The sequence below is a fragment of the Bubalus kerabau genome, chromosome 15 (assembly GCF_029407905.1).
Source record: "Bubalus kerabau isolate K-KA32 ecotype Philippines breed swamp buffalo chromosome 15, PCC_UOA_SB_1v2, whole genome shotgun sequence".
In the NCBI taxonomy this organism is placed as follows: domain Eukaryota; kingdom Metazoa; phylum Chordata; class Mammalia; order Artiodactyla; family Bovidae; genus Bubalus; species Bubalus kerabau.
This window is the reverse complement of record NC_073638.1, coordinates 2,276,422-2,302,649: the sequence shown is the minus strand read 5'-3', so window position 1 is coordinate 2,302,649 and position 26,228 is coordinate 2,276,422. Positions and strand designations below refer to the sequence as shown.

Genomic DNA, 26,228 nt, shown 5'->3' with positions numbered 1-26,228 from the left:
ACAACTAATTTGTTGCAACCCATAGATTTGGGGTCATTGTGTTTTTATTTTTCTCCAGCTATTTTTTGGTTTCCTCTTTGATTTCTTCAATGGTCCACTAGTTGTTTTTAGCATGTTGTTCAGCCTCCATATATTTGTGATATTTGCATTTTTAATGCAAACTATTAATAAAATAGTTGATTTCTAGCCTCATAGCAATGTGATCAGAAAAGATGCTTCACATGAATTCAATTTTCTTCTATTTATTGATTAATATTTTATGGCCTAGCACCTGATCTTTCCTCGAGAATGTTCCATGTGCACTTGAAGAGAGTATGTATACTGCTGCTTTGGATGGAATGCTTTGTTATCATTTAAGTCCATTGGCTCTATGTGTCATTTAAGATCAGTGTTTCCTTATTGATTTGGATGATTTGGCCATTGATGTAAGTGAGGGGATAAAGTCCACTATTATTATTGTGTTACTATAGATATCTCACTTTTTGTCTGTTAATGTTTGCTTTATGTATTTAGGTGCTTCTATGTAGGGACAATATATATTTACAATGTTATATCTTTTTCTTAGATTGATCCTTTGATCATCCTGTTACAGTCTTTGTTTTAATGTCTGTTTTGTCTTATATAAGTATTGATACTCCAGCTTTCTTCACTTTCATGGAATATCTTTTCTCATCTCACATGCAGTTTGTGTGTGTTTATATCTGAAGTAAGTCTCTTGGAGGCAGCTTCTGTATGGGTCTTATTTATGTATACATTCAGCCACTCTATGTCTTTTCTTTGGACCATTTAGTCTATTTACATTTAAGGTAATTATTAATAGTTTTGTATTCATTGCTATTTTGTTAATTGATTTTGGATTATTGTTGAGTTGTTTTTTGGTCCTTTTTTTCTTTTGATATACTCGCTTGTGATTTGATGACTATCTTTAGAGATATATTCAAATGTCTTTCTCTATTCCATAGGTATATTTATGACGGATTTTTGGTTTGTGGTTACCAGTGTTGTTATTGTTCAGTCGCTAAGTCATGTCCAGCTCTTAGTATCCCATGAACTTCAGCACAGCAGGCTTCCCTGACCTTCACCATCTCCCAGAGTTCCTCAAACTCATGTCAGTTGAGCCAGCAATGCCACCTAACCATCTCGAGAATCCTCTGTCACCTGCTTCTCCTGTCCTCAATCTTTTCCAGCATCATGATCTTTTCCAATGAATCATCTCTTCACATCAGGTGGCCAAAGTATTGGAGTGGTTACCATGAGGTTTATATACACCATCCTATGTATACATGATTATTTTAAGTTGCTGTTCTAAGTTCAAATGCATTTTAACAACCCACTCCCATTTACGGTTATGACATCATGTTTTACATTTTCTTGCTTGTGTATCTCTTAATTATGTACTGTGCATATAGATGATATTCCTACTTTGATCTTTTAAGCTTCCTACTAGCTGCATATGTGGTCGATTTATTAACTTTACTGTATATTTGCCTTTACCAACAAATCTTTCCTCTCATCTATTTGATATTTCTAGTTGTGGCTTTTTCTTTTCTACTTAGAGAAGGCCCAACATTTCTTGTAAAACCTTTGCTGGCTTGCGGAACTCCTTCAAATTAGAATGAAATCCTTGCCAGATAGCCTTCTTAAATGAAAGCCTTTTTGGTTGTGCACGTTTCCCCTTTGTCACTTGTAAATATATCATGCTATTCCCTTATGGGGTCTTCCCTGGAGCCTCAAACAGTAAAGAATCTGCCCACAATGTGGGAGACCCTGGTTTGATCCCTGGGTCAAGAAGATCCCCTGGAGAAGGAAACGGCAATCCACTCCAGTATTCTTGCCTGGAGAATTCCATGGACAGAGGAGCATGGCAGGCTAGAGTCCATGGGATTGCAAAAAGTTGGACACAACTGAACACTAACACATTCCCTTATGACTAACAGAATTTCTGCTGAAAAGTGTGCTGGTAGACTTTGGGGAGTTCCTTTATGCTTAACTTGTTGCTTTTCCTTTGCTGATTTAATACTCTTTCTTAATTTAATTTTTACCATTTTGAATCTGATATGCATTGGTGTGTATCTCCAATTTGATCCTGTTTGAGACTCTCTGTGATTCCTGGACCTGTATGTCTGTTTCTTTCCCAGGTTAAGGAAGTATTGAGCTATTTTGTCTTCTGCCCCTTCTCTATCATCTCTTTCCAGGATTCCTAAAATATCAAAGTTAATATGCTTGATATTGTTCCACAGTTCTCCTAGATCAGATCAGATCAAATCAGTTACTCAGTCGTGTCTGACTCTTTGCGACCCCATGAATCACAGCACACCAGGCCTCCTTGTCCATCACCAACTTCTGGAGTTCACTGAGACTCACGTCCATCGAGTCAGTGATGCCATCCAGTCATCTCATCCTCTGTCGTCCCCTTCTCCTCTTGCCCCCCAATCCCTCCCAGCATCAGAGTCTTTTCCAATGAGTCAACTCTTTGCATGAGGTGGCCAAAGTACTGGAGTTTCAGCTTTAGCATCATTCCTTCCAAAGAAATCCCAGGGCTTATCTCCTTCAGAATGGACTGGTTGGATCTCCTTGCAGACCAAGAGACTCTCAAGAGTCTTCTCCAACACCACAGTTCAAAAGCATCAATTCTTCGGCGCTCAGCCTTCTTCACAGTCCAACTCTCACATCCATAAATGACCACTGGAAAAACCATAGCCTTGACTAGACAGACCTTTGTTGGCAAAGTAATGTCTCTGCTTTTGAATATGCTATCTAGGTTGGTCATAATTTTCCTTCCAAGGAGTAAGCGTCTTTTAATTTCATGGATGCAGTCACCATCAGCAGTGATTTTGGAGCCCAGAAAAATAAAGTCTGACACTGTTTCCACTGTTTCCCCATCTATTTCCCATGAAGTGGTGGGACCAGATGCCATGATCTTCGTTTTCTGAATGTTGAGCTTTAAGCCAACTTTTTCACTCTCCACTTTCACTTTCATCAAGAGGCTTTTGAGTTCCTCTTCACTTTCTGCCATAAGGGTGGTGTCATCTGCATATCTGAGGTTATTGATATTTCTCCCGGCAATCTTGATTCCAGCTTGTGTTTCTTCCAGCCCAGCATTTCTCATGATGTACTCTGCATATAACTTAAATAAACAGGGTGACAATATACAGCCTTGACGTACTCCTTTTCCTATTTGGAACCAGTCTGTTGTTCCATGTCCAGTTCTAACTGTTGCTTCCTGACCTGCATACAAATTTCTCAAGAGGCAGATCAGGTGGTCTGGTATTCCCATCGCTTTCAGAATTTTCCACAGTTTATTGTGATCCACACAGTCAAAAGCATTGGCATAGTCAATAAAGCAGAAATAGATGTTTTTCTGGAACTCTCTTGCTTTTTCCATGATCCAGGGGATGTTGGCAATTTGATCTCTGGTTCCCTGCCTTTTCTAAAACTAGCTTGAACATCTGGAAGTTCACAGTTCACATATTGCTGAAGCCTGGCTTGGAGAATTTTGAGCATTACTTTACTAGCGTGTGAGATGAGTGCAATTGTGCGGTAGTTTGAGCATTCTTTGGCATTGCCTTTCTTTGGGATTGGAATGAAAACTGACTTTTCCAGTCCTGTGGCCACTACTGAGTTTTCCAAATTTGCTGGCATATTGAGTGCAGCACTTTTGCAGCATCATCTTTCAGGATTTGGAATAGCTCAACTGGAATTCCATCACCTCCACTAGCTTTGTTCGTAGTGATGCTTTCTAAGGCCCACTTGACATCACATTCCAAGATTTCTGGCTCTAGGTCAGTGATCACACCATTGTGATTATCTGGATCATGAAGATCTTTTTTGTACAGTTCTTCTGTGTATTCTTGCCATCTCTTCTTAATATCTTCTGCTTCTGTTAGGTCCATACCATCTCTGTCCTTTATTGAGCTCATCTTTGCATGAAATGTTCCTTTGGTGTCTCTGATTTTCTTGAAGAGATCCCTAGTCTTTCCCATTCTGTTGTTTTCCTCTATTTCTTTGCATTGATCGCTGAAGAAGGCTTTCTTATCTCTTCTTGCTATTCTTTGGGACTCTGCATTCAGATGCTTATATCTTTCCTTTTCTCCTTTGCTTTTTGCTACTCTTCTTTTCACAGCTATTTGTAAGGCCTCCCCAGACAGCCATTTTGCTTTTTTGCATTTCTTTTCCATGGGGATGGTCTTGATCCCTGTCTCCTGTAAAATGTCATGAACCTCATTCCATAGTTCATCAGGCACTCTATCTATCAGATCTAGGCCCTTAAATCTATTTCTCACTTCCACTGTATGATCATAAGGGATTTGATTTAGGTCATACCTGAATGGTCTAGTGGTTTTCCCTACTTTCTTCAATTTAAGTCTGAATTTGGCAATAAGGAGTTCATAATCTGAGCCACAGTCAGCTCCTGGTCTTGTTTTTGCTGACTGTATAGAGCTTCTCCATCTTTGGCTGCAAATATAATCAATCTGATTTCGGTGTTGATCATCTGGTGATGTCCATGTGTAGAGTCTTCTCTTTTGTTGTTGGAAGAGAGTGTTTGCTATGACCAGTGTATTTTCTTAGCAAAACTCTATTAGTCTTTGCCCTGCTTCATTCCATATTCCAAGGCCAAATTTGCCTGTTACTTCAGGTGTTTCTTCACTTCCTACTTTTGCATTCCAGTCCCCTATAATGAAAAGGACATCTTTTGTGGGTGTTAGTTCTAAAAGGTCTTGTAGGTCTTCATAGAACCGTTCAACTTCAGCTTCTTCAGCATTACTCTTTGGGGCATAGACTTGGATTACTGTGGTATTGAATGGTTTGCCTTGGAAACGAACAGAGATCAGTCTGTCATTTTTGAGATTGCATCCAAGTACTGGATTACGGACTCTTTTGTTGACCATCATGGCTACTCCATTTCTTCTGAGGGATTCCTGCCTGCAGTAGTAGATATAATGGTCATCTGAGTTAAATTCACAGTTCTCCTAACTGTCCTCATAATTTTACTGTTTTTTTTTTCTTTCTTCTTTTCAGCTTCCACTTTTCTTCCAGTTTACAAATCTGTTTCTTCATATCATCTAATCTACTGCTAATTCCTTCTAGTATATATTTTATTTCGGTTATAGTATTCTTCAGCTCTATTTGAATCTTTTTTATATTTTCCAATTCCTTGTTAAAGTTCTCATTGCGTTTGTCCATTCTTATCTCAAGTACTTTGAGCATCTTTATTTATGATCATTATCTTGAGCTCTTCATTGGATAGATTGCTTATCTCCACTTAGTTCTTCTTCTAGGGATTTATTTTGTTTCTTCATTTGGAACATATTCTTTGTTCTTCTCATTTTGCCCAGTTTGCTGTTTTAGTTTTTGTATTTGTTATGTTGGCTAAATTTGCTGATTCTTGGAGAATTGTTTTTTTTTTTTTTTTTTTTTTCCTATGGATGTCTCATGCATGGGAGGAATCCACTCCTCTAGTCATCAGGGCTATATGCTCTAGGGGAGCCCCTTACATGAGCTGCATGGGCCTTTCTATTGTGAAAGGCTGGCTACTGTAGGTAGTCTTGTAAGTGTGGCTTTCCTATAGTTCCACTGGTTTCCAGACCCTGACTTGTGCAGCAAAAGTTGGTCAGTGTGGCCAAGTCTTAATATGGCAGGCTGTGTAGTCAGGCTATTGCTGGCCCAGAAGTGAGAGGAGTTGAGTCCCAGAGTGACTAGTGCTGGCCAGGGGATCCCAGATTTAGTGTTGGCTTGTTGATGGTGGGGTCAGTTCCTAACACAGTTGGCTACAAGTTCCAGAGGGTCCCAAAAGTGGTGCTGACCTGCTGGTGAGTAGTATCAGATCCTAAGGTGAGTGGATTAGGAGCCAAATGAGTCTTGGACTGGGTGTAACATGCTGGTGAGAAGCATTGGGGCCCAGTGGGGTGCTAAGGCTGGTGTCAGCTGGACAAGGGCCCATGGTATCACAGGACTAGTACTGTCTCACTGGTGGGTGAAGCCATTTCCTGGGGCTATTTCCAACCCACTGGTAAGTGGTATTGGATTCTTGAATCTGTTGCTATAGGGAGCAAATATCTTTTTTTTTTTTTTTTTTTTTTTTTTTTTAGTTTGGTTTATTTTTCTTTATTTCTTTTTTTTTTAAATTGTATTTTTTTTTCTTTTTTTAAATTTTATTTTATTTTTAAATTTTACATAATTGTATTAGTTTTGCCAAATATCTAAATGAGTCTGCCACAGGTATACAGGGTTCAGGATGGGGGGAGCAAATATCTTAGAGCTGATATCAGTCCAGTGGTGAGTGGGACAGTAGCCTAGGGAGTCCAGAGACTAGTTCCAGCCCACTTGGGTATGGAGCTGGGACCTTGCAATAGGAGACTCAGGGGTCCCTGAGCTGGTGCTATACTTCTGGTGAGAAGGGCTGGGTCCTGGCCCCTCTAATGAGCAGGGCTGGGTCTCAGAGCAGCTGGGGACTCGGGGGTGTTGTGAAGCAACTTCCCTGGTGGCACATGGAGCTGTGGTCTCACCCAGATAGCCGCTTGGCCTGAGACATCTCAGTACTAGTGCCATGGTTGGGTTTGGGACGGTTGGGTTTTCATGCTAATCAGCTTGAGGGAGGATTCTGAATTGGTGCTCACCAGTACCAGTGTCCTCACGACAGAATGAGCTTCTGAAAATGTCTGCTTCCAGTGTCTGTGTTCCCAGGTTGAGCTCTATTTGCCTTCTGCCTCTCTGAGTCTCAGCAAGTACATCTAATCCAGTCTCCTTTCAAACCCTGCTTATTCTGGCTCCTTGAGCATGTGAGATTTTCTGTGTGCCATTTAAGAGTACAGTCTATTTCCTATATGTCTCTAGCTCCTCTGAAAGTAAGCCTCATTTGACCTCCAAAATCAAACATCATCAATTCCTTGGTCCATGATCCCCAGTCTGGGGTGCCTGCTGTGGGGCTTGGATCCACTGATCCTTGGGCAGAAACTTTGTAATTGTCCTGTTTATGGGTCATTGACCCATAGGTATGGATCTTGAATATACCTTATTTATACCCCTTCTAACCATATCATTGTGGTCTATTCTTTACATCTTTCGTTATAGAAAACATTTTTTTTTTTTTTTTTGCTGGTCTTCAGATCTCTCTCATCAATACTTGTTCTGTTAAGTTCAGTTCAATCACTCATTCATGTCAGATTCTTTGCAACTCCATGCACTGCAGCACATCAGGCTTCCCTGTCCATCACCAACTCCCAGAGCTTACTCAAACTCATGTCCATCGAGTCTGCGATGCCATCCAACCATCTTATCCTCTGTTGTTCCCTTCACCTCCTGCCTTCAATTTTTCCCAACATCAAGGTATTTTTCAATGAGTCAGTTCTGTGCATCAGGAGGCCAAAATGTTGGAGTTTCAGCTTCAGCATCAGTCCTTTCAATGAATATTCAGGACTGATTTACTTCAGGATGGACTTGTTTGATTTCCTTGCAGTCCACTTGTAATTTTGTTGTGCTCATGTAATTTTGTTAAGCTCAGGGTCTCCCTACACCACCAACTTCCTAAATTGATATTTAAAGTCTCAATCAGGGATATGGTCAACTCTATGCCAGTTTACCAACTGGTTAAGAAACCTATATGCAGGTCAGGAAGCAACAGTTAGAAGTGGACATGGAATAACAGACTGGTTCCAAATAGGAAAAGGAGTACGTCAAGGCTGTATATTGTCACCTGCTTATTTAACTTCTATGCAGAATACATCATGAGAAATGCTGGGCTGGAAGAAGCACAAGCTGGAATCAAGATTGCCAGGAGAAACATCAATAACCTCAGATATGCAGATGACACCACCCTTATGGCAAAAAGTGAAGAGGAACTAAAAAGCCTCTTGATGAAAGTTAAAGTGGAGAGTGAAAAAGTTGGCTTAAAGCTCAACATTCAGAAAACGAAGATCATAGCATCCGGTCCCATCACTTCATGGGAAATAGATGGGGAAACAGTGGAAACAGTGGCAGACTTTATTTTTTGGGGCTCAAAATCACTCCAGATGCGATTGCAGCCATGAAATTAAAAGACACTTACTCCTTGGAAGGAAAGTTATGACCAACCTGGATAGCATATTCAAAAGAAGAGACATTACTTTGCCAACAAAGGTCTGTCTAGTCAAGGCTATGGTTTTTCCAGTGGTCATGTATGGATGTGAGAGTTGGACTGTGAAGAAAGCTCAGCACTGAAGTAATGATTCTTTTGAACTGTGGTGTTGGAGGAAACTCTTGAGAGTCCCATGGACTGCAAGAAGATCCAACCAGTCCAGTCTAAAGAAGATCAGTCCTTTGGAAGGAATGATTCTAAAGCTGAAACTCAAGTACTTTGGCTACCTCATGCAAAAAGTTGACTCATTGGAAAAGACTCTGATCCTGGGAGGGATTGGGGACAGGAGGAAAAGGGGATGACAGAGGATGAGATGGCTGTATGGCATCACTGACTCGATGGACGTGAGTTTGAGTGAACTCCAGAATTTGGTTATGGACAGGGAGGACTGGCGTGCTGCAATTCATGGTGTTGCAAAAAGTTGGACATGATTGAGTGACTCAACTGAACTGAACTGATCCATAATACACAAATAGGCTACATATTTCTCTACTCATAGATTAAATTATTGAGATTTTTAAATAATGCATCCAAATCATGTTAGGTTTTCACAGATTCCCTTTATTCTCTTATTTAAGGAAAAGTATGCATTACCAACAGGAAAACAATTTCTGTGGCAGCAGTCTAAAAACATCATAATTTCATTAAAATCACTTTGGTTCAGTTTAGGAATCATTTCTAGCTAGCTACCATACGCTGAACACTGTGCCAACTCCTGGAGATACAAATAAAAGTAAGACTGGGCTAGTACTCCATGGGATTTTAGGTTAGAGAAAGTAGATTTAAGTGAGGACCAGCAAGTCTCTTGAAAACATACCTGAAGCCAATGTCATTTCCTATACCTTTAAAGATGTAGACAGTAATAAGGACACTACACATACACGAGTACATAAGGATGTCCCTCTCCTACGTCCTCCTCATGAATAAATTGAGGATGAGGGATAATGCCGGTCAGGTATTAGATCACAATATCTTGACACAATCCCTTTGGAGTTTTGGGAACCCCAAAATACATGCATTCTGCTACCTCTCCTAAAATTGATCTTTAAAGATTCTCAGTAAAGCAAGAATGAATGTTCTCAGATTTGAAGGGTTTTCTTTCCCACAGGGAGTTCAGAAGCAGTGTTTCAGTAGAGAGAGTGAGGTGTCAGCTTTACTGAGGTCCCATAATTTAGAGTAAGGAAAACAAAGATATGCAATAACATGGAGATAATTTAATTCCTGTCTGTCAGCTGTTCATAAATATAGATATACCCAAAGTGCTACTTGAACACCAAGGAAGGATTCCAAACCAGGCTGGTGAAGCTATGTGGAGAGGAATGTAGAATATGGCAAAACCAATACAATATTGTAAAGTAATTAGCCTTCAATTAAAATAAATAAATTTAAATTAAAAAAAAAAAAAAGAAATATCTTCCCAGAGTAAGTGATATCTCAGTCTTGAAAAGTTAGTAGTAACCAAAAAGAATGGGATCTCAAGGAAGGGATAATTGGATAAACAAGAATATGAAGATGTATAAATTATGGTTCTATATCAAGAAGCCCTAAATAAGCAGACTGTTATGAACATGTATGTTTTAAATGGTAATAACAATTTCTTTCCACTTTAAATGTTCTCTTTATTATTGGCGAATTAATTTAGAACTTCAATACTTGACTAAAACCTTCTATGTTTGATTCATGTTCAGGCTTGACAGAAAACAACAAAATCCTGTAAAGTAATTATCCTTCAATTAAAAATTAAAAAAAAATTGCTATAGTAGGTGTTTCTAGACACATTGATCTTAGAAGAGGTCAAAGCAAAAGAGAAATATTATATTCCATGAACAATATGAGTGTCTTTGATGTGCTTCCCTCTCCCATGAGAATGAAAATTCCATAGAACATACTGCTTTTGTCTTATTATTCACAGCTCTATTTCCAACACATAAAGCAGAAGTTGTTATATATGTAGTTATGTTATAGTTGTATAATTATATAGTCAAAAATTGAGGATTCAATTACAGGCAGGAAAAATCTAGTGCCTCTTCTTACTGAGTTGACATGTTAGTAGACAGGCTTTAGCCTAGGATAACTAGAGGGCATTGTAAACTTGTATGAAAAATAAAACAAAAAAATGGCATCTTTAGTTTTCCTTACCTATAACTGAAAATTAGCATTAAATTTAATTATTAATATAGGCCAGAAATCACACAGGTATTAGTAGTAAATTTGACTCTGTTGCCATTAAAAACCACAGATACTATCTTTCACTGTTGCAGATATCTGAAAGTATCATTTTTACTCCTCATATTTTTTAATTAATTTATTTTTATTGAAGGAAAATTGCTTTACAGAATTTTGCTGTTTTCTGTCAAACCTCAACATGAATCAGCCATAGGTATACATATATCGCCTTCCTTTTGAACCTCCCTCCCATTTCCCTCCCCACCCCACCCCTCCAGGTTTATCCAGAGCACCTGTTTGAGTTTCCTGAGCCATACAGCAAATTTCAGTTAGCTATCTATTTTACATATGGTAATGTAAGTTTTCATGTTACTCTTTCCATACATCTCACCCTCTCCTCCTGTCTCCCTATGTCCATAAGTCTATCATCTATGTCTGTTTCTCCATAGTTGCCCTGTAAATAAATTCTTCAGTACCATTTTTCTAGATTCTGTATATATGCATTAGTATACAGTATGTATCTTTCTCTTTCTGACTCACTTCACTCCGTATAATAGTTTCTAAGTTCATCCACCTCATTAGAACTGGCTCAAATGTGTTCCTTTTTATGGCTGAGTAATATTCCATTATGTAAATGTACCACAACATCTTTATCCATTCATCTGTCGGTGGACTTCTAGTTTACTTTCATTTTCTAGCTATTATAAATAGTGCTTCAATGAACAAAGGGATAAAAAGACAATCCTCAGAATGGGAGAAAATAATGCAAATAAAACAATTGACAAATGATTTATTTCCAAAATATACAAGTAGCTCATACAACTCAATGCCAGAAAAATACTCTTCATGATTTTTAAGTTGTTTTCTATTGACTTACCACTAGGTTTTATTACTTAATGTAATAATTAATAATCAGGAATATTAGTATGTCATCAGTTTAGTTATTAATGTCTCAAATATATATTTCAATATAACAGGTTTCTCTTTGTTATCCTAAGTAATCTATCTTGTGCCATTAAAAGCATTGTTCTGAGAAGGGAACTAATAGACCTCATCAGAATACTAAATAGGTTCATGATACCAAAATTTGTTAAGAACTTTAAGTCTAGGGGTATAAAAGAAATTAACTAAAAATTAATTATTGTTCAATGATAAGGCAAGTGTACTGATAGGGGAAGAATAGAATGCTGTCACATATATAAGGTAGATGGGTGTTTTGCAAAAATTTTCATACCCTGCTTCATCTGAAAAATTAGTAGGAGAGTATATGTGTACAGACACTGAAGGAAGTTAATTGTGAAAGGAACCAGATGTGATTGTATGAGTAGAGGAGGTGAGTGTTTAGAGGATAAGAGATACACTTAGGCTAAGTGAGACAAGACTCAAAAGAGTTTGCACGTTATTCAAATGATAATATGAAGCTATTAATGAGTTTTAAAAATCGAGTAAAAGATTAATCTGGAGTGAATTTATATGGGGAGGGGCAAGCATTAAGCAGGGAGACCAATTAAAATAGTTACACTAATTCAGGATCATTGTCTGAATCCTGCATTGTCATTAGAAAAATACAGATTAAGAAAATTAACATGGTGCTAGAACATCAATGTTTATTACGTTTTCATATTCAACTTCACTAATGTGGGACACCTGAGTTCAATCACTCGGTTGGGAAGATCTCATGGAGAAAGGAAATGCTACCCACTCCAGTATTCCAGCCTGAAGAACTCCATGGACTCCAAAGAGTTGGACACGACTGAACAACATTCCCTTTCACTTTCACTTTCAAGATGATTTTGTTATTAGTAGCATAAACTTTCAAACTACCACATAATTGCACTCATCTCACACGCTAGCAAGGTAATGTTCAAAATTCTCCAAGCTAAGCTTCAGCAGTACATGAACCAAGAACTTCCAGATGTTCAAGCTGTATTTATTTATTTTTTTTTTTAAATTTTATTTTATTTTTAAACTTTACATAACTGTATTAGATTTGCCAAATATCAAAATGAATCCGCCACAGGTATACATGTGTTCCCCATCCTGAACCCTCCTCCCTCCTCCCTCCCCATTCCATCCCTCTGGGTCGTCCCAGTGCACCAGCCCCAAGCATCCAGTATCGTGCATCGAACCTGGACTGGCAACTCATTTCATACATGATATTTACATGTTTCAATGCCATTCTCCCAAATCTTCCCACCCTCTCCCTCTCCCACAGAGTCCATAAGACTGTTCTATACATCAGTGTCTCTTTTGCTGTCTCGTACACAGGGTTATTGTTACCATCTTTCTAAATTCCATATATATGCGTTAGTATACTGTATTGGTGTTTTTCTTTCTGGCTTACTTCACTCTGTATAATAGGCTCCAGTTTCATCCACCTCATTAGAACTGATTCAAATGTATTCTTTTTAATGGCTGAATAATACTCCATTGTGTATATGTACCACAGCTTTCTTATCCATTCATCTGCTGATGGACATCTAGGTTGCTTCCATGTCCTGGCTATTATAAACAGTGCTGCGATGAACATTGGGGTACTCGTGTCTCTTTCCCTTCTGGTTTTCTCAGTGTGTATGCCCAGCAGTGGGATTGCTGGATCATAAGGCATGTCTATTTCCAGTTTTTTAAGGAATCTCCACACTGTTCTCCATAGTGGCTGCACTAGTTTGCATTCCCACCAACAGTGTAAGAGGGTTCCCTTTTCTCCACACCCTCTCCAGCATTTATTACTTGTAGACTTTTGGATTGCAGCCATTCTGACTGGCGTGAAATGGTACCTCATAGTGGTTTTGATTTGCATTTCTCTGATAATGAGTGATGTTGAGCATCTTTTCATGTGTTTGTTAGCCATCTTTATGTCTTCTTTGGAGAAATGTCTATTTAGTTCTTTGGCCCATTTTTTGATTGGGTCATTTATTTTTCTGGGGTTGAGCTGTAGGAGTTGCTTGTATATTCTCGAGATTAGTTGTTTGTCAGTTGCTTCATTTGCTATTATCTTCTCCCATTCTGAAGGCTGTCTTTTCACCTTGCTAATAGTTTCCTTTGATGTGCAGAAGCTTTTAAGGTTAATTAGGATTGAGAAGATGCAAGAAAGGTTTAACAAGGACTTAGAAGAAATAAAAAAGAGTCAATATATAATGAATAATGCAGTAAGTGAAATTAAAAACACTCTGGAGGCAACAAATAGTAGAATAACAGAGGCAGAAGATAGGATTAGTGAATTAGAAGATAGAATGGTAGAAATAAATGAATCAGAGAGGATAAAAGAAAAACGAATTAAAAGAAATGAGGACAATCTCAGAGACCTCCAGGACAATATTAAACGCTACAACATTCGAATCATAGGGGTCCCAGAAGAAGAAGACAAAAAGAAAGACCATGAGAAAATACTTGAGGAGATAATAGTTGAAAACTTCCCTAAAATGGGGAAGGAAATAATCACCCAAGTCCAAGAAACCCAGAGAGTCCCAAATAGGATAAACCCAAGGCGAAACACCCCAAGACACATAGTAATCAAATTAACAAAGATCAAACACAAAGAACAAATATTAAAAGCAGCAAGGGAAAAACAACAAATAACACACAAGGGAATTCCCATAAGGATAACAGCTGATCTTTCAATAGAAACTCTTCAAGCCAGGAGGGAATGGCAAGACATACTTAAAATGATGAAAGAAAATAATCTACAGCCCAGATTATTGTACCCAGCAAGGATCTCATTCAAGTATGAAGGAGAAATCAAAAGCTTTTCAGACAAGCAAAAGCTGAGAGAATTCTGCACCACCAAACCAGCTCTCCAACAAATACTAAAGGATATTCTCTAGACAGGAAACACAAAAATTGTGTATAAATTCGAACCCAAAACAATAAAGTAAATGGCAACGGGGTCATACTTATCAGTAATTACCTTAAACGTAAATGGGTTGAATGCCCCAACCAAAAGACAAAGACTAGCTGAATGGATACAAAAACAAGACCCCTGCATATGTTGTCTACAAGAGACCCACCTCAAAACAGGGGACACATACAGACTGAAAGTCAAGCTGTATTTAGAAAAGGCAAAAGAACCAGAGATCAAATTGCTAACATCCACTGTATCCTAGAAAAAGCAAGAGAGCTCCAGAAAAACATCTATTTCTGCTTCATTGACTATGCTAAAGCCTTTGACTGTGTGGATTACAACAAACTGTGGAAAATTCTTAAAGACATTGAAATACTAGACCACCTTACCTGCCTCCTGAGAAATCTGTATGCAGGTCAAGAAGCAATAGTTAGAACAGGACATGGACAAAGGACTGGTTCTAAATTGAGAAAGGAGTATGTCAAGCCTGTATATCGTCACCCTGCTTATTTACCTTATATGAGGAGAAATTAACCTTATATGCAGTGAAATTCTGGATTGGGTGCTGGACAAGCTGAAATGAAGATTGCAGGAGAAATATCAACAACCTCATATATGCAAATGATACCACCCTTATATCAGAAAGTGAAGAGGAATTAAATAACCTCTTGATGAAATTGAAAGGAGAGTTAAAAAAAACTTGCTTAAAACTCAACATTCAAAAAATGAAGATCATGGCATCCAATCCCATCACTTCATGACAAATAGATGGAACAACAATGGAAACAGTGAGAGACTTCATTTTCTTGGGCTCCAAAATCACAGCAGATGGTGACTGAAGCCATGAAATTAAAAGACACTTTCTCCTTTGAAGAAAAGCTATGACAAACCTAGACAGTGTATTTAAAAGCAGAGACATTACTTTCCCGACAAATGTCCATATAGTCAAACCTATGGTTTTTCCAGTAGTTATATATGGATGTAAGAGTTGGACTATAAAGACAGCTGAACACTGAAAAATTTATGTTTTTGAATTGTGGTGTTGGGAAGACTCTTGAGAGTCCTTTAGACTGCAAAATCAAACCAGTCATTCTTTAAGGAAATCAGTCATGAATATACATCGAAAGGACTAATGCTGAAGCTGAAACTCCAATACTTTGGTCACCTTATGTGAAGAACTGACTCATTTGAAAAGACCTTGATGCTGGGAAAGATTGAAGATAGGAGGAGAAAGGGATGACAGAGGATGAGATGGTTGGAAGGCATCACTGACTCAATGGATGAGTTTGAGCAAGCTCTGGGAGTTGGTGATGGACAGGTAAGCCTTGTGTGCTGCAGTCCATGAGGTTGCAGAGTCAGACAGGACTGAGAGACTGAACTGATCTAAACTGAGCATAAACTTTATTGCTTTTGCCTAATACAACTATTTCCATTTCATTTGGTGGTTAAAGGAAGTAATGTTCAGCAAATGACAAATGCCAATCCAGCGGTAAGTCCATGCAAGAAAGACTACCAGCTAACTGCCTTTAGTAAAGCCTATTTTAATCATCATCCTAAGCCTTCATTTGGATATAGTGATTTCTTGATGAGCTCTATCATTTTAAAAGACACATATCAGTTGCTTCAATTTTAATTTTATCTTTAGCCAAATTCTCTCTTTCCTGTGCTGCTTGTTCCCCAGGATAAAATTCAATATTTTCACTGATTCCATCCAACTAATTTATTAATCTAAAGTCAAATGCCCTATGTTGTTCAGCAAGATTATTCAAAATTTTGCTCTTTTTAGCATGCATTCACATATTTGGATGTTTTCTGCTGATTAAATGCTAAACCTGTTGTTTTCTTTCTAAATCCATTGAAGCATGATACAACTTTTATTTTGTTTATATACAATCAGTTTACATATGATTTTATATAAAATGTATATATGATTTTTTAAGTTGCATATGTTGGAAACAATTAGTGAACTCTCGAAACAATGAACTTGGCTATTAAAGCCTTTAGTTTCTACTCTAATTAGTCTCATGAATATGTGTTCATTGTAGCCAAAAATTTCAAATATTTGATAAATATTGTGTCATTACTGTATTTACTTTCAACCAACCTCCTGTACAAGCTGATTTCCATCAATGTTCTTGTTCTTCCATCATCCTGTGAGGTACAAGAGAAGGCAAATAGGTAGTTGTTTAGAATGTAAACACATGGGAAAATAAGAAAGAAAATGTATCTTCTTTATAAAATTAAGAGACTCTAAATAAATAAAATATAATTTATTTTCCTATAAACATTTTTTAGATAGTTGTACCAAACTTACCACTAAGCAATATATTAATACATTGATAAATACTAATGATTTTTCTTATAAAGAGCTCATAGAAGATTTTCTCATTTGTCTTTCTTTTCCATACAATGTAAACTGTAATATCTTATTTTGTTAATGAGAAGAAAGAAGCCCAAATAAATCAGACTATCCATAAGACACTACATTAGAAGCAATGACATATTACAAATACTAAAGATTTTGTGTTTAGATGACAAAAGAGACATATATAAAACTCATTGTCAAACGCAGTTATAGAATGAAGGCTTAATGGGTTGTATGCACCTTTTAGAAGATAATTATGGTATACATGTGCACAAAGTTGCTTCGGTCCAATTCTTTGCAACCCTATGGACTGTAGCCCTCCAGGCTCCTCTGTCCATAGGATTCTCCAGGCAAGAATACTGGAGTGGGTTGCCATGCCCTCCTCCAGGGGATCTTCCCAACCCAAGGATCATAGCCATGTGTCATGTCTCCTGCATTGGCAGGTGGGTTCTTTCCCATCAGCACCATCTGTAAAGCCAATCATGGTATATACATAACAAGGAAAATTTAAACTGTTTTGGTTCTAGAAATATGAATAATTAGTAAGCTTGATTATATAGTGAGCTTGGGGGTCTATGATTGCACTCTAACTCTCAATTTAACACTGCCTGCTTATGTATTTTGCTTGGAATACCATCACCAAATTAAAATTCATACCCTTAAATCATCCTAATTAGTCAGTTCTCCAACATCCTTCCAATCTAACTCATGGTTTATCCTTGTTTTCTAGGTAAATATTACCCACTGCTTAAATCAGCTTAATTATACTTTTGGAAACCATAGTGGATTCCTGTATATTGTATTCATCTCCCCTTCTTGGGATTTGTAATCAGTACCACACCACTTGCAAATAATTATAGGCCAATTTCTGCTACTTATTGTTTACTTCACTGCTTTCCAACAAGAATGTAAACTCTCTATCAGCACGTCTTCTAGTACACAGCATAGAGCTCAATGTATTTGTTGAGCTGACTACAATTTAAATGGGCTTCCCTGGTGGCTCAGATGGCAAAAATCTGTGTATAATGCAGGAGACCCAGGTTCGATCCTTGGGTCAGAAAGTTCCCCTGGAGAAGGAAATGAAAACTTATTCCAGTATTCTTGCCTGGAGAACTCCATGGACTTAGGAGTCTGCTGGGTTACAATCCATGAAGTTGCAAAGAGTCGGACACAAGTGAACGACTAACACTTTCACTTTCACAATTTAAATAATAGAAATTACATGAATTTTTAGATGAAACGTCCTATAAATATCAATTAGATCCATGCAGTCCAATGTACGGAGAAGGCAATGGCACCCCACTCCAGTACTCTTGCCTGGAAAATCCCATGGTTGGAGGAGCCTGGTAGGCTGCAGTCCATGGGGTCGCTAAGAGTGGAGCACGACTGAGCGACTTCACTTTCACTTTTCACTTTAATGCATTGGAGAAGGAAATGGCAACCCACTCCAGTATTCTTGCCTGGAGAATCCCAGAGACGGGGGAGCCTGGTGGGCTGCCGTCTATGGGGTCGCACAGAGTCGGACACGACTGAAGTGACTTAGCAGCAGCAGCAGTCCAATGTATCATTCAAAGCTTGTATTTCCTTACTAATTTTCTGTCTGGATGATGTGTCCATTGGTGTGAATCCGGTGTTAAAATCTCCCCTTGTGTTATTGTCAATTTCCCCTTTTATAGTTGTTGTTGCTGCTGCTGCTAAGTCGCTTCAGTTGTGTTCGACTCTGTGCAACCTCATAGACGGCAGCCCACCAGGCCCCGCCGTCCCTGGGATTCTCCAGGCAAGAACACTGGAGTGGGTTGCCATTTCCTCCTCCAATGCATTAAAGTGAAAAGTGAAAGTGAAGTCGCTCAGTTGTGTCCGACTCTTAGCGACCCCATGGACTGCAGCCTACCAGGCTCCTCCGTCCATGGGATTTTCCAGGCAAGAGTACTGGAGTGGGGTGCCATTGCCTTTATAGTTGTTAACATTTGCCTTATGTATTGAGGCTTCCATGATGGCTCAGATGGTAAAGAATCTGCCTGCAATGTAAGAAACCCAAGTTCGATCCCTGGGTCAGCAAGATCCCCTGGAGAAGAGAATGGCAATGCATTCCAGTATACTTGTCTGGAAAATTCCATGGACAGAGGAGCTTGGCAGGCTACAGTCCATGGGGCCACAAAGAGTCAGATATGACTGAGTGACTAACACTATGTATTGAGGTCCTTCTATGTTGGGTGTATATATATATATATATATATATATATATATATCTTCTTAGATTGATCATTTGATCATTATATGATGTCCTTTTTCTCTTGTAATGGTCTTTATTTTAAAATATATTTTATCTGATATGAGTATGGCTACTTATGCTTTCTTTTGATTTACATTTGCATGGAATAACTTTTTCCATCCCCTCACTTTCTGTCTATTCTGTAGACAGAATATATAGGGATCTTGTTTTTGTATCCATTCAGCCAGTCTGTGTCTTTTAGTTGGAACATTTAGTCCATTTACATGTAAGGTAATTATTGATTTATATGATCCCTTTACCATTTGCTTTATTATTTGGCTTTATTATTGTAGGTCTTTTCTGTCTCTTGTGTTTTCTGTCTAGAGAAGTTCCTTTACATTTGTGTAAAGTTGGTTTTGTAGTGCTGAGTTCTCTTAACTTCTGCCTATCTGTAAAGATTTTCATTTCTCTGTCGAATCTGAATGATATCCTTGCTGGGTAATCTTGGTTGTAGGTTTTTTCATTTCATCACTTTATGTATATCCTGCCACTCCTTTCTGGCCTGAAGAGTTTCTTTTGAAAAATCAGCCATTTGCCTTATGGGGATCCCCTTATATATTATATGTTGCTTTTCTCTTGTTGCTTTTAATATTTTTTCTTTGTGTTTAATCTTATTACTTTGATTAATATGTGTCTTGGTGTGTTTTTCTTTGGGTTTATCCTGTATGGGACTCTCTGGGCTTCCTGTAATTGGGTGGCTATTTCCTTTCCCATAATAGGAAAGTTTTCAGCCATAGTCTCCTCAAAATTTTTATTTTATCCTGTCTTTTCTCTTCTTCTTCTGGGATCCCTGTAATTCAAATATTGGTGTGCTTAAAGACCCAGAGGTCTCTAAGGCTGTCCTCATTCTTTTCATTCCATTTTTCTCTATTTGGCTCTGCTTTAGTTATTTCCACTATTCTATCTTCCAGCTCACTTATCCATTCCTCTACCTCAGTTATTCTGCTATTGGTTCTCTCTAATGTGTTTTTTTCTTAGTTATTGTTTTTCTCACTGCTGATTGTCTATTCTTTATTTCTTCTAGATCCTTGTTAAACATTTTTTGTATCTTCTCAATCTGTTCCTTCATTCCATTTATTGGTACCTTCGTTTTATTTCCATGATTTTGCGTCACGTTTACTATCATTTCTCTGAATTATTCTTAGGTAGATTTAGATTGCCTATTTCCTCTTCATTTTTATGAGTTTTTGGGTTTCTACCGTGTTCCTTCATCTACTGCATGTTTCTCTGTCTTTTCATTTCGTTTGATTTACTGTGTTTGTGGTCTCCTTTCTGCAGGTTGCAAGGTTGTAGTCCCTCCTGTTTGTGGAGCCTGCCCTCAATAGGTCAGAATGGACTAGTGCCTTTTGAGGGTTTCCTGGTTGGGGAGACTGGTGCCTGTGTTCTGATGGGTGGAACTGGACCATGTCTCTCTGAAGGACAGTGACATGTTCAGTGATGTGTTGGGGTTGTTTTGGAGCTGGGAATGGCTTGGGCAGCCTATCTGCTAATAGCTATGGTTGTGTTCCTATTTCAGTGATGGTTTGGCATGAGGTTCCTGGCACTGGAGCTTGCTGGCCTTTGGGTGGGTTCTGGTCTTAGTGTTGAGATGGAGGCTTTGGGGAGAGCTCTCTCCAGTTAATGTTCCATGGGGTCCAGAGTTCTCTGGCAGTCTAACATTTTAAACTTGGGACCCCCCCCCCACCTCAGAATTTTACCAGGACTCCACAAGCTATATAGCACAGAACAGAAAGAGAAAGAGATAAGGTGGTGGGGGCTGGGGGGAGAAAGTCAAAGAAGCATACAAATAAGAAAAGAATGGACAGACAAGACCCCAAGACAAGTGGTTAAAGCAACACTTAATAGACAAGAACACCCAAAGAGACTCACACTCCCAAACAGAAAGAAGAGAGAAAAAGAGGAATAAAACCAGAGATCAGGAAAGAAGAGATTAATCTAGCCAATAAACAAACCTATATATAAAAATTAGACTAGAAAAATACAAAATAGAAAACATGGGGGAAATTCAATATAACTAAAGAGAAATGTAAAAATAGGAAAAATTTAATAAAATGAATTTATTTAAAATAAAAAGTGTTTTAAAAAGGAAAAAGTAAGTTAAAAATAAAAATTAAAGAAATAATAAAGAAGGACAACAAAAGAAAAATACAATAAAGAAAAAAAATATATATATATATAGTGACTGCAGCCATGAAATTAAAAGATGCTTGCTCCTTGGAAGAAAAGCTATGACAAACCTAGACAGCATATTAAAAAGCAGAGACATTACCTTGCCAACAAAGTCCGTATAGTCAAAGCTATGGTTTTTTCAGTAGTCATGCATGGATGTGAGGGTTGGATCATAAAGAAGGCTAATGAGCAACTGAATGACAACTATATACATATATATGTATACACTTATATATTGAGAGAGACAGAGAGAGAATGTCAGTAAGAAGAATGTCCTCCATAGTCCTCCATAATCCTCACCACACAGTGAGCTAATCTTCCTACTCATGAGGTCATCCAATATCTTTAGGAGGTCTCTGGACCTGCTGTGGGCACTGTGGGGTCAGTTCAGACTCAGATCTGGCCTTACTCTAGCTTGTACTTTCTTTCAAAGTCCATAATTTCCCCCAAAGTCCACAATGTCAGGATAATTGCAGGGATTTAATCCACTGAACCTGCCATTTCAGGAGCAAATTCCCTTCTTCTTCCTTGGGCACACAGCCCCTGGAGCTCAGCTTTGGTTTTGGCACTACTTCTGTCTGTAGGCTGCCCTCTGGTGTCTATTACCCATTCAGACAAGAAGGGATAAAAGTAGAAGCTTATTAGGGCTCACTTGCTCAGTCAGGCTTGGAGAAGGAAATGGCAACCCACTCCAGTGTCTTGCCTGGAGAATCCCAAGGACGGGGGAGCCTGATGGGCTGCCGTCTATGGGGTCGCACAGAGTCAGACACGACTGAAGTGACTTAGCAGCAGCAGCAGCAGCTCAGTCAGGCTGAGGAGAGGAAGGGGTAGGGCAGCCACAGTCAGAGTGTGTGTGGAGTGCCTGCTGTGGCCAAGGCCTTTTGGAAGTTGCTACAGTCTGAGGCGGTTCAGGCACTCCCCCAAGGTAGTCAGACTAGGGTTGTGGATCCCTCAGCAGAGCCAACCTGCACAGGCTTTCAGGAGATTGTGGGAAGAGACCAGCACCTGCTCACAGCTTGGTGGTAGCTTCAGCCCCCGGAGTCAGGACCATGGCAGCCTCCTGTTCTCTACCTCTGGCACCCACACTGCCTTGGCAGTGACCAAGTAGCTATCATTTCCCTCTCTGAGATTGCAAACTTCAGTTGCAGGTAGCCCTGCCTCTGGCATTGTCACTGGCTTTGGTGTATCTACCTCTGGGGTCACAGTCCATAGCAGTGGCTCATCGCACCTATGACACTAATGAAGACCGGGTCTTCAAGCACACAGTGTTAGTTCCCAGCAGCAATGATCTCTTAACTCTTTTGCAGGCCCAGGCTTTTCCTTGGACTCCCTCAGCTATGTGCATACTAGCTTCCTCAGAGTATCTTCATGGCAGTCAACCCCAGTCCTCTCCCTGTGGTCTGAGCCTTAAGCCTGAGCCTCAGCTCCCAGCCCCCACTCACCACAGAGGCAATGCAAACAGTTTCTTGGCTGGGAAGTGTTTGTCAGCAATGATCTCTGTAGTGAATTCTCTCCAGTTTTGCCTTGCAAGCACTTGTTTCTCCATTCCTCTCTGAGGTTCTGAAGCTCTCTCCTGTCCTCGCTCGTGAGGGGTTTTCCGAGTCTATGGAAACTTTTCCACCTTCACGAATCTCTTCCTGAGGCATCAGTCTCCATCCCAAGTCCTTTGTCTCTTTATTTTCCCATATATTTTGCCCTACCTCATTCAGTGGAGATTAGCTTGCTGTTTTGGCAGTCTGAGGTCTTCTGCCAGCATTCAGAATGTGTTCTGTAGGAGTTGTTCCACATATAGATGTACTTTTGATGTATTTGTGGGGAGAAGGTGATCTTTCCATCTTACTCCTACACCATATTGAAAGTTCCTCTATTAATTTTTAGAATAATATAAACCTAGTTTGAATTCTTCTTCCTCTATGTATTCATTTATTTAGCAAATATTTATAGAAACCACTGTGTGCCAGGAAATATCCTAGATTTAGCAATATAAGCAAGACAAATGAAATCAGAATACACATATACACAAAACCACACACACACAACAATACAGCCTATAGCCATGGAGCTTATGCTCAAATAGAAGAGGCAGACAATAAAAAGATGTTAGATAACAAGTTAACAACAACAAAAATAGAGCTAGGAAGAGGAATATGAGGTGTTAGTAGGAGGTTGGATTCACCAGTCAGGTAACTTTGAGTAAGATCTGAAGGAAGTGAGGGTTTAGCCTTGAGAATATCAGTGGGAGAGTTTTCAGGCAGAATAAACAGTTGCAAAAACCTGAGCAAGAAAGCAACTTCCTTATAGTGCTTGAGGAATAGTGATGAAGTGAAGAGGCTGGAAAGATAGGATGAGGAGGAGAATAAGGGAAAGTTGGCTTAGAGAGGTGATGGATGTTATCATACATGGGACCCTGCAGGATCTAGTTTTGAATGAAAAGAGAAATGGCATAATATGACTTACATTTTAGCAAGATCTCTGTTTACTGATTGACAATTGCAATGGGCAGAAACATGGGACCATTTAGGACTTCCCTGGTGGCTCGGCAGGTAAACCGTCTGTCTACAATGCAAGATACCTGGGTTCTATCCCTGGGTTGGGAAGATTCCATGGAGAAGGAAATGACAACCCAATCCAGTACTCTTGCCTTGAAATTCCCATGGACGGAGGAGCTTGGTGCAGGCTACTGTCCATGGGGTCGCAAAGAGTCGGGAACGACTGAGCAACTTCACTTTTCACAATAATCCAAGAAATGCATGGATTGGCACCAGGGTATGGTCACAAATGGTTAAATACAGGATATGTTTTGAAGGTAGAGTCAATAGGACTTGTGCTATGATGGAGTATGAGGAAAATGGAAGGAACAGCAATGACATCAAGCTTTCAGTCTCTAGCAGCCAGAAAATGGGATTATTACTGAGATGAGGACAGGCAGGAAAACATTGGTGGGGAGTGAAGGAGAATTCAGTTTTTAATATGTTAATTATGAGGTGTTTATTGTTAAATCTCCAAGTGGAAGTTTTAAGTAGATATGTTGGTCTAGAATTAAGAGAGGATCAAAATTAAGATATAGATTTTGGAGTTATCAGTATTAAGATGATATTGAAAGTCATCACCATCACTAGAGAATGGTAACACCTGGACAGTGAGGATAAAAAAATAAAAGAAATCCAAGTAGTGAACTATGCCCTGGGTGTACTGTGATTTGTTGAGGTAGATGAGATAAAAATGAATCAACAGAGACTGAGTAATGAATGACCAGAAGGAAGGGCCTTCCCCGGTGGCTCAGATAGTGAAAAGTCTGCCTGAAATGCAGGAAACCTAGGTTTAAACCCTGGATCAGGAGGATCCTCTGGAGAAGGAATTGGAACCCACTTCAGTATTCTTGCCTGGAAAAATCCCAAAAAGAAGGAATATGAGGTAAGTTTGGTAGTTCTAGATGCCAAGTATCAACTGGTTTCAAGGAAGAGTGGTCATCTGAGTAAAATGCTTTTTATTAATATAAATTGAGTATGATTAGGTCTGAAAAATTCCCATTGGATTTAACAACTTCTCCTCACAAGAAAAGTCTCACCAAAGGAGGTGAAAACTTAATTTGTGTTCAAGAAAGAATAGAAGGTGATAAATTGAAGACAACAAGAATAAATAATACTTTCAAGGAGTTTTGCTGTAAAGAAAAGGACAAAAATGAGGCAGTAGCTGAGGGGAAAATAAGATCAAGATATAGAAGAAATAACAGCATGCCTATAAAGCTGATCCACTCCATCCAGAGTGGAAAAAGTGGTGATTCTGGAGAGAAAGATGTCCTTGAATAGGTAAAGGAAGATTTAATCTAAAAGGCACACATAGAGGACTTTGTCTTAGCTAGGAACACAGGTAATGAACTCACAGTAACAGGAGAAAAAGTCAAATACTTGCACACAGAGTCAGCTGCATTTGTAGATACAGTGACAGTAGCTTGTGAAAGCTCTTTTTTGAAAACCTAGGGTTATAAATAGTGGGCTTCCCTGATAGCTCGGTTGGTTAAGAATCCATCTGCAATGCAGGAGACTCCTGTTCAATTCCTGGGTTGGGAAATTTCCCTGGAGAAAGGGTAGGCTACCCACTCCAGTATTCTTGGGCTTCCCTTGTGGCTTAGCTGATAAAGAATCCATCTGCAATGTAGGAGACCTGGGTTCCATCCCTGGGTTGGGAAGATCCCCTGGGGAAGGGAAAGGCTACCCACTCCAGTATTCTGGCCTAGAGAATTTCATGGACTGTATAGTCCATGGGGTCGCAAAGAGTCGGATATGACTGAGTGACTTTCACGTTCAAGTTTTTAAATAAAATAGGGGTTAAGGTCATCTGCTTAAACTGAGCATGTGAAAAAATTTGAGAAAAGAAAATATTTTAAAATCACCTGAGATAGTAGGAAAGAGAATAAATTAGGGAAATAGTGTATGGTTTCCAGGAACAATTAAAGGGACACTAATTTGTATGACTGAGTTTTTATCCAAGCACATTCAAGTACATGCATGTAGGCTCTACATGATGAAGAACTGAATTTAATCTGGGTTAGATTTTTTAATAAATACAATAAACTGAATAGAGTTAAAGGAATTGAGAGGGTCTGCAAGTGTAAAATCCATGAATTTTAGGCTAGTTTAAGAGACAAGAAAACACACAAAGACAATGAGGGCTAGAGCAAAAACAGTAGGACCAATTGACAAAGGATTCTAATGGGGTCAAAGAATTGTTGGAATACGGGTCTCGGTGGAATTAGTTGGAGGAACAGGAAATGTAGTTTAGAGGGTAACTGATTATATAGGGATTGCAGTTTTTGACAATGTCACAGCTGTACCTATGGATATGAGTGGCTACAGTGTGTTGGGTGAAATTAAGATAGCTTGAAAATAAGAAACAACAAAATTGAAAAAACAAAACAAAACAAAAAAGCCTAGGACCACAATCTACTAACTATAACTTTTGGGAAGTTACTTAACAATTTCTGAACTGTGGATTTTTGCTTCCACTCTTATTCTCCATGGGGAGAAAAATATTTTAATTGAAAACTTTGAGCTATAAATAATAATAAACACTATATTTATTGTCTTCAGTGCACAAGCTCAATGCCCTTTTTAAGACCAACAATGGATAAAACTACAGAGAGATTGAATTTGACTCAAAATAAGAAAGAACTTTCCAACAAAGAGTATAATTAAAATGGAATTGAGTTCCTTCTGATCACAGAGATGTGTAAGAAAATATTTTATATCTAGTAGTCTATAATGCTAATGGTGTGATACCTAGGTATGAGTCACAAAGAAAA

The 26,228-nt window shown here is 38.8% G+C and overlaps 1 protein-coding gene and 1 long non-coding RNA gene across 4 annotated transcripts in view; both read left to right on the top strand.

Moving 5' to 3' along the window:
- The window catches only part of GRIA4 (glutamate ionotropic receptor AMPA type subunit 4), a 678,251-nt gene that overhangs the window by 325,729 nt on the left and 326,294 nt on the right, over positions 1-26,228 (top strand). The gene's annotated exons all lie outside the window — the stretch shown is intronic.
- Positions 24,246-26,228, top strand: part of LOC129628039 (uncharacterized) — a 91,996-nt gene continuing 90,013 nt past the window's right edge. Inside the window, exon 1 of the long non-coding RNA XR_008702700.1 lies at positions 24,246-24,340. This is a non-coding gene — a long non-coding RNA (uncharacterized LOC129628039). The remainder of the gene's footprint in view (positions 24,341-26,228) is intronic.